The sequence below is a fragment of the Mytilus galloprovincialis genome, chromosome 14 (assembly GCF_965363235.1).
Source record: "Mytilus galloprovincialis chromosome 14, xbMytGall1.hap1.1, whole genome shotgun sequence".
Taxonomy (NCBI): domain Eukaryota; kingdom Metazoa; phylum Mollusca; class Bivalvia; order Mytilida; family Mytilidae; genus Mytilus; species Mytilus galloprovincialis.
The window spans coordinates 2,062,728-2,072,057 of NC_134851.1; the positions used below are offsets into that span (position 1 = coordinate 2,062,728).

The 9,330-nt window shown below is 31.7% G+C and overlaps 1 long non-coding RNA gene across 1 annotated transcript; it reads left to right on the plus strand.

The window, feature by feature from the left end:
• The first annotated feature begins 2,019 nt into the window (after positions 1-2,019).
• On the plus strand, positions 2,020-6,360 carry LOC143058651 (uncharacterized). The gene is made up of 5 exons (XR_012973170.1): positions 2,020-2,141; positions 2,872-2,972; positions 3,672-3,762; positions 4,490-4,697; positions 6,302-6,360. It is a non-coding gene; the product is annotated as an uncharacterized LOC143058651 (long non-coding RNA).
• The last annotated feature ends 2,970 nt before the right edge of the window (positions 6,361-9,330 follow it).

Sequence of the window (9,330 nt, forward strand, 5' to 3'; positions counted from 1 at the left end):
TTTTTATTTTGTTTCTTTATTTGACACAACCATAATGTGTTGATACTTTGCTAAAATTAGAACGCAAAAACATGTACATCCATATATGTGAGTTATCACCGAAATTTTGTTTGCTGTGATGAACACGACGGGTTGCATTTGACATTGTTGGCAATATCTGCTTAAAAACTAAGAAAATGTAAATTTCCGCCATAATTTTCATTGCTGTTTTTTTTAGGATATTGTTTGCCAATCTTTGGTTCTTTGTGTAGTTTGTTATGGATAGTTTTATTCTTTTTGTTAATTATCTTGTCGGCAATTTCATTTAATATTTTGTCGTTGCTTGTTGGCCTTTTTTGTACCCTTGTATTTTCTCTTCTATTGTGTTATTACTTCAATTGGAGTCAGAAGAATGAACTCTAAAACCTTAACAAAGAAAGAAAAAATAAAGAAAATCTTATTAATCTGAGGATCAAAAGTTCAAAAAGGTTGTGCCAAATACGGCTAGGGTTTTCTGCTTGGGATAAGAACATCCTTATTATTTAGAACAATTTATGCTATTGCAAACAGTAAAAAACAAAACCCGGATACATACATACACCAACACAAAAAATAGGTACATCCGACTTATTTAAGGATGTACTTAGGTGAGGTTTTGGAATTTGTGTCAAATGTTCGGACTCCTTGGTGTTTTTCCATACAATACAATGTAAAATATTTTGCCCCATAACACCGATTTATTTTTTCATATAAGACTTAATAGCTCATGAAAGGTCATTTACCAAAATTTTAGAAGATTCTTAATTTTCTTTCTTTTGTTTTGAGACGTAATAATACCAATGCAAATATAAGGTAAAAGTCTGAGTCAGCCTTTTCCCGCCATATTTTAAATCTGACATATCTCGAAAAGGAGGTCCATGACCTATCAATATTTTAAGCTTATTTTATTCCTTTTAAATTGATGCTCTACCAGCTTATAGTATCAATTTTAACTTCTTAATTTATTAATTTTCACCTAACCTCACCTAAGTACATCCTTAAGGCTTCAACGCAAAAAGCGAAAAAAAGTGACGTCACATACGAAGTGGTAAAAAGGCACAAAAATTACGTCACATTAGTTGAAATTCTGAAACAGCACAAACATGACGTCACATTAGAATGACTAAAACTATATCTCAAAAATAAGATAGAATTAGGATTGATTTAAGATTATATTTGAACTAATTACTGATATTACATTTAATAACAATGCACATCGAATACTTCTTAATAGCAAACTAAGGTAGCAATTAACTATATTATATAGCTATGTCCGGTTTGTTTTGAATTTAACTTCAAACGTAAAACATCGTACAGATTACGTTGAACAAAATCAAATCTAATAAATGAAGGCGGTGATAATTTTTTTTTAACCATAACACATGAATATAATAGAAAAGACGTCAACACATCTGACAAAATCCGATGAGAATTACAAATATAACATCAAACTAGATAATGAATTTGGGATAGACGTAACACGTCTTATAGTAATGTGAATTCACACTCAGCAAAACAGTCACAATCGGGAATAAGTCACGTTTGGTAATTAAAAGATTAGACAACGTAATGACAAACCACTATCTACCATGTGGTAAAAATGTCCTTAGCTAGTTTGGTCAAAGATACATCGTATGGATCAACCAAGTCGTGATGGTGTCCATAAAATTTACGGAGGGTCAGTCTTAATCTGTCCTCCTCATAACTTTGTTGGAGCAGTTAACATTGATTCACCGCTTTATTCAAAATAAAATTTTTATTTTAACGAATTTATATAAAGAATTTGTCTAGTGTTACTAGAAAGTCTAAAAGTAAAGGTTGCACTATTTGGAATGCAAAATTTCCTTAAAAAGAAATACATAATTTTGCAAACTTGTCAATTGTATTATAATCGTAATATAAAATACACGTATCCATTTCTTAATTTACAGAACGTATAGATGAATTTATGTAGGTCTTGATAACACGAACACAGTTTATCTTCGGACGATATGATGATTATAAAGGTTATATAAGGTCATTAAATTTAATTCGGCCATACGAATCACAAACGGAATACCTCTTACAAATCATGAAATTAGTTGGACATGTGTTGATAGTACTATTTGTACGATTTGTTGATGGTGAGATATATTAACATTTTTTTATAATAAATTTTTGTGTTTATTATGTAATAGATAAGTAGCTTCAATCGAAATTTTAATAACCATGATTGTACATCTATTTTACCAAGTTGTGTTTTATTTGTTAAAGTAAAGCTAAAGAATTTCCTTGCCATTGCATCAGCATTATCAAACTACTGTAGTTAAAATGAATTCATAGAACAAAAAGACCTTATGTTGTTAGAAATTATTGATTGGTCAAATGTTTAAGAGCATATTTCAAGTTGATTCGGAAGATGCTCATAGGTTTCATAACGTGATAGAATTTGATTAGACTTAATGTAAATTCGGCTAATTCAGGTATTTGGGGAGTCTGAATAAACTTATCATAAATACCAGGATTAAAATTTCATATTTGCCCAAGACGACCGTTTCGTCTACAAAAGACTCACCAGTAACGCTCGCATCAAAACATGTTGAGAGACTATATAAAGTACGAAGTTGAAGAGCATTGAGGACCAACAAAATCCGTAATTTTGTTTTTAAATTGTTTTATCTTTTAGTTGCGACATTTGGTACCGTTAATGTTATTAAACGTGTCTGTAATATATCAAATGAAGCTTGATAAACATGATAAATATTTGTAAAAAACATCCAGTTTTCTTTCAACATTTTTAAAAGGAATGCTCAGAAAATGACTACCGATCTACTTAATTGTTATCACAATAATGATAAACAATCCTTTATATAGTTGACAGTCTTCTCATATCAAATTGCCCGCATGGATGGCTTCCTCATAGTGGACACTGTTATGGTTTCTTTAAGCATCTAGTAAGCTGGTATGACGCATCTGTAAGTAGACTAATGAAATCTTACGACGGTACTTTCTTGTTATAGCTTACTTAAAGATTTGTTCTCTTTAAACTCAAAATAACGTTCTTAGTCTAATGGTTGATACTTTCCCAGTGATAAGAATTAACATAAAAAAAAAAACAACAATTAGATATGGTACCAAATTAGACCAAATGTGGAATATAAGCAGCTTTATATAGGTCACAGTACGGCTTTCAACAATACACAAATCCCCTATTGCATAATATATGATCGGCCCAAAATGGCAAATGTATATTAATTTAATCGAGGGAATGAATGTTTTTATTTATGAATAAAACATTAAACGCAAAACAAATATGATATACAATAACAAAGGGCAGCCAATGAATTACAAACTCCTTTTAAAGAAAATTTATTAAAAATGTACCGGCTTAAAATATATTTGCAAGCGCTCTTACCCTCTCGCTAACACTGTACAGTGATGTAACCACTCGACTAAAGAAAAATACACAACTATATATTTTTTAACACTGATTATTTTTATTTTTTGAAACATCAAATCAAAAATCAGATAAAAGTTTTTTGACATTTTTAATCATTGGAGGAAAATCCCCTTCGTCCATCAAAGAGGAAAAGCAGTGTTGTGTGCCTTGCTTTTTCTTATTTACTTAACTCTTTTACATTTTCAAATAAAAAGTGTATCTCTTTTCGCTTTAGAGTGCGTGTAAAGCCCATACAGGTTACTTAGCAACAATTGAAACATCAGACGAAAACACTTTTCTTAAAACTCAGTCAAAAATAATAAATGGTATGTATGGGTTTAAGTATGTGAAAGTGAATGTTTTAGTTCTGTTAATTAGAAATAAGAAAATGTGATATGAGTGCCTCACTGTCATTTAAAGTCACAATGTATAACCGTATACAATTGTAGATCAAATTACAACCTTCAACACAGAGCCATGGCTTAATCCAAACAGCAAGCTAACTGGCCCTTAAATGACAAATGAAAAACAGTTCCTACACCAAAATCAACGGTTTAATCTACTTCTGAAACACATTAGTAGAAGACAACCACTAAAAAGGTTCTCCAACTAGAACAGGTGCAAACGTACAGGATGATATGTTTTCCCGGGAAAAAAATATCTTCACAGTTCAAATAAGGATAACTAGAATACTTTCCTTTTTTTCGAAAAAGGCTTTAAATTAGTTACAACACATAAACCTGAAATGCAAAATGTTGTCATACAGTTGATATAGTGACAATACTAAACATGTTGTGTCCAAATACCGTAAATCGCAGAACTTCAACTACATTATTTTCAAGACAATATATAGAGCGTAAATAATACTATTTTAATGTTCATTTATTGAGGGGAGGTGAAATATACCCACTATATTTTTAAAATCATTAGTCAAAAACAAGCTCTAAATGCCTTGATTAAAAACCCATGAAAAACAACAAAACAACAAACATTAACACACAGAATAATTACACTGAGCAACAAAATCGCCACCAATTTATTACTCATTTTCAGCTAATTTTTGGGTCGGTGGTGAGGACGATCTTATAGAGGGGGAATGGACGTGGGCTGAAACGGATGAGCCATTCGATTTCACCGACTGGATATCAACACAACCAGATAATTCACAAGGAGAAGACTGTCTGGCACTTTGGCAAGCGGGTTCGTGGCAATGGAATGATTGGTCATGTGAATCACATTCTTATTATATATGTGAAAAGTCGTAAGTTTGTTCTCAATTCAGCAAACTTCGGTAGATTTCGCAAGAGCAGCGAAAGAAGCCGATATTTGCCGTAGGGAGTTATTTCATATTACATTATAATTTTAACATTTACTAATGGTTTTTTTATAAACGGAAAAGAAAGATACCAGAGGTTCAGTCAAACTGATACATTAGAAATAAACTGACAACTGGGATCGGGTGTTTAAAATCAGGCAGCAAAAATTTCAAACTTTGTAAACCAGTCCTAAAAATCAAAACCTGAAAATGTTCTAAATATCCAGGAGATACGTATATATCTATGTTTATACACACAGTTTTGTTAATATAGATATAGTATATCTTTTTTTATGTATAACACAATTAAAACAATTTCCTACACCATTTTTGGGCAAATCGGTCAAAAAGTATAATCTAGTTTGTGTGTGATTTTAATTGAATTGAATACTACTCACTTAGAAACGTATGTGTTACTAAAAGTTCGCACTATGATGAAAGTGTGCACAACGTCATCTTATATTTTACTTTAATTAATATAGAAGTTAGTTTAAATACAACCCAGCTCCTTTGTTCTGTTTGGATGATCTACACCCTAACCAAATTACCCCAGTTTAAGTTTCTTTGTTTTGCATGCTTTCCTTTGTTCTGTAACATTTTGGCGGACATGTCAAATCCAGTATAAAACTTATAATCAATACGGAGAAAATTATCTATCAAAATTCACGTAGAAAAAAAATCCAGTGTATATGCTGGGATTCAAACTCAAGATATTTAGCATATCAAGCCACGACACATACCACTTCACCAGGACGACTGGAAACGAATTATCTGAAATTTAACATACTTAAAGGAAGCAAGATATTTTTATAACTGTGGCGAGTTGGCAGACCTTTACTCAGTAGGGTTTAAATCCTTTTCGTTAAATAAATGAGTTGTCAGACTGATTGTTCAATTTGATTTTACACTTTTTGAAAGTTGGTCAAGTCGGTTACAAGAATGGGGCGATTTGTTCATAAAGTGGTGATATAGTGTGGGCCGATTGGCCATTGAGGCGAGTTGACATTGTTTGATATCCACTCATCGTGTTAGGGGATCATAAAGGGTATACATCATATAGTAATATATAAAGTATATTATAAAGGTTGTGTGGTGTTCTAAACAAGATTTTTTAATAGTAAATGGTTTTTCGTCTAATCTAAAACAACTGGGATGTAAAATAGTTATCCCATTCGGACTTGGTGTATCAGTGTAAGATCGTCCTCTGGCCTCCGGCCATCGGAATGATCTTAAACTGACACACCGCGTCCTAATGGGATAACTATTAATTATCATACACTGTTATATCATTTCGAACTACTTTATAATAATAATGATTTGTAAAATGTTACCGAGAAGAACAGGTTTCTTCTATATACAGATAATATAAAGGTTAGAAATAGTTCGCAAAGACATCACCTTAGGGTCAAATCCGTATCGTAGGGCTTTATCATTGCTATACTGTTTATAAAAGACACGATAATGTGAATTTATTGTATTACTTTTATCATGATGTTTATATATTACTTTCTGTCTTAATTTTTTTTTACAATATCCTGATTTTCTTTCAGAATTTCTGGATCTGGTGGTGCTATTATTGGGAAATAAATATTGTTTTAATGGACTTTGACCTTTTATCATATGATGACGTAAGAATGTTCGCTACTCTGTTTAAAATAACAAGCTTTTTAACTGTTATAAGTTGATAGTATATAAATAAAGAAACTAAAAAAACAGAAAAAAATTGAGAGTCCGTGTGCTTGTTTTCGAGATATAAGGCTTTGAAAATTTAGCGGGAAATAGTTCTCTCTAGATTTTTCTTGCATTTAACATTGGCACCTTTTTTGTTTCAAAAAATATGAAAAAAATAACAAGGATTTCATAAGATTTTTAAATATGGCTTTTTAATCTGTATGTAATAAAATTATAAAAAGAAAACTGGGGGTTAGTGAGCAAAAGTTTTTGCTGTTAAAACATGGATAAAACCAGAGGATTCCAAAAATCTGACAAAAATTAAAAAAAATAGAGGAGCACACATCCTTAATAACACAAGTGTCAGTCGGGAAAGTAAACTAGAATCGATGCCTTCCTTCTTGAAACTTCAATGTTCCCAATCTCATGTGTGTTGAGATCATTGATTTAAACGGTAATTGTGTGTTCAAATGAGGATCCATGAATAAAAGAATATGCATAACAATAAATGATTTAGGGGAAAACCCAACAATCGAACCTCCTTTCCCAATTTCAATCCTATCAATAAAAAAAAATCGAGATGAAAAAAAGCAATATGAAAAAAAAAACTTTATGGGCGAGAGATAGAGAACAATAAGATGGTTTTATTACAGATAACACCGGTAAGATAGATTTGTTAGTTTTATACAGATAACACCTGCTAACATAGTTTTGTTAGTTGTATTACATATAACAGATGCAACATGTAACTAAAGTATTGGATAAAGTTCTGTTGTACAACACTGCAAAATCAATCAAATTGCAGTAATAATAGAAAACCAAGACAACCATCTTCTTTTGATCATCAAAAAGCCAAAAATAATAATGTCATGAGACTCAACCTCTGAAGTAAATAAATGAAATAATAGTTATTTATCTGCCTACATTTTTAACTACACTTATAATTTTTGACGCCATCACCTCAGATAACTTTGTTTGAAATATCTCTACCAAGTAAGGAATATGACAGCTGTTATCCATTCATGGCTGTGTTTGAGCAGTTGATAATGCCATTGATAATGATGAGAGACTTTCTGTTATCAATTTGGTCGGAGTTCGGTATTTCTGTGATTTTTTTTTATTGTAAGGTTAGATTGACCATATATTTCCATAGATGAAAATCAAACTAAACGGACTATCTATCAATGACACGAAATCAGTCCATGCATAGCATAAAAACAAACAAAATGCAAAGGAACAGTACTGTTTTGTTGTTCTTCATCTTAAAGTCACAGTGCAGCTTTGTATATGTATAGATTATCGGGTTTTCTACACATTGATATCGTAAAATATCAGCCGCGAGCCACAACCTGAACCTTTTTGGCGAGTAAGCTAATATTTTACGATATCTATATGAAGAAAACCCGATTATCTTTTTATCGTTCTATTACTGGTCGTTTCTTTCTCCCTAAGACAGTTTTACGCTTGACAAAAGCAAGCTTGATAACGTCTCCTCTCGCATTGTGACGTCGCTGATAACTTCTCCTCTCACATTGTGACGTCGCTGATAATGCCTGGTCTCGTTTTGAAGTCTTGATACGAGAATTACGGAGCAACAGAGCAGGGTAATATAGGCGGAGGGAAGGACGATAAATATATGTATCATATAGACGATATGGTGCTAGTTTCAACAATGTGTAGATTTCTGTTTATTTAACATACAGTGACAGATTTGTGTAAAAAATGAGATTGGACCGTAAATATCAGACTTTCTATGAGCTGAACATTTATCCAGGATTTTCTTCTCTTACGTTATCAACAGCGAATAACTATATAACTGTAGTATTCATGATGTTGTATATTAGTCATGGTAATGTGTAGTACATTATATAATAGCGAATTCACAGCTTACAAGTTCAACAATCAATGAGAGACCTAACAACGGAATGGCTAACAGCGTGTTGATGGCAGCTTTCCTGCTCCGTTTGTAAAGATTGACGTTTTTAATGTTCCAGACGGGTTGAATCTATATGTTCCAAATTTTTTTCTTTATTATTTTCTTCTAAACCGTATGTTGTTTTGAAATGTGGATATGCCCATACTCATTCTTAAATTGTCTAGTTCAAAGAAGTTATTTACTTTTGACTCTTCCCGTATTCTCATTTAATAATCTTTTCTCTCGCAACAACATACTGTCACAACAATACATGTAAAGCAAATTACAATTATAAGGACAGGAAGAATCAGATTGATGCTGATATCAAACATAAGCATAACTTAGAAAAAAAAAAAAAAAAAAAACACAATATTTTGTTAATAATCTTGATTGTACCTTGAAATATATACAACAAAAATATATTGTATTTGCTGTGTAAAATGTGATGAAGTTTCATATATAAGTGCATGTTATTTTATTAAATGAATTTATTAGGCATTGATGAAACAGCACATCGAACATTTCGAAATAATACTTTTCAATGTTTAATACATGTATATATAAAATTGTGTTTGTATTCAACAGCGATTTTTCTGGTTTCCATTTAGGAAAGTACATTTTGTATTCACTACAAACCATTAAAAGTCTGAAATGGCCTATATCTGTACTCGACTGTACTGATTTTTACTCGACCAGTCTGAATTCGTCTGAGATTTACTTGATAGTACTCGACTGTAGTCTGAACCTTACTTAACAGTCTGAATGTGTACTTAACCATTTTATACGAGTCTGAACCGTACTCGACCTAGTCTGAACCGTACTCGACCTAGTCTGAACCGTACTCGACCTAGTCTGAACCATACTCGACCTAGTCTGAACCATACTCTACCAAGTCTTAACCAACCTAGACCTATTCTTTGTATCTATCAACTGAATTTTATCAATTTAGGAATTCTTTTAATAAAAATAAAATTTGAACAGCAACTTGAAATT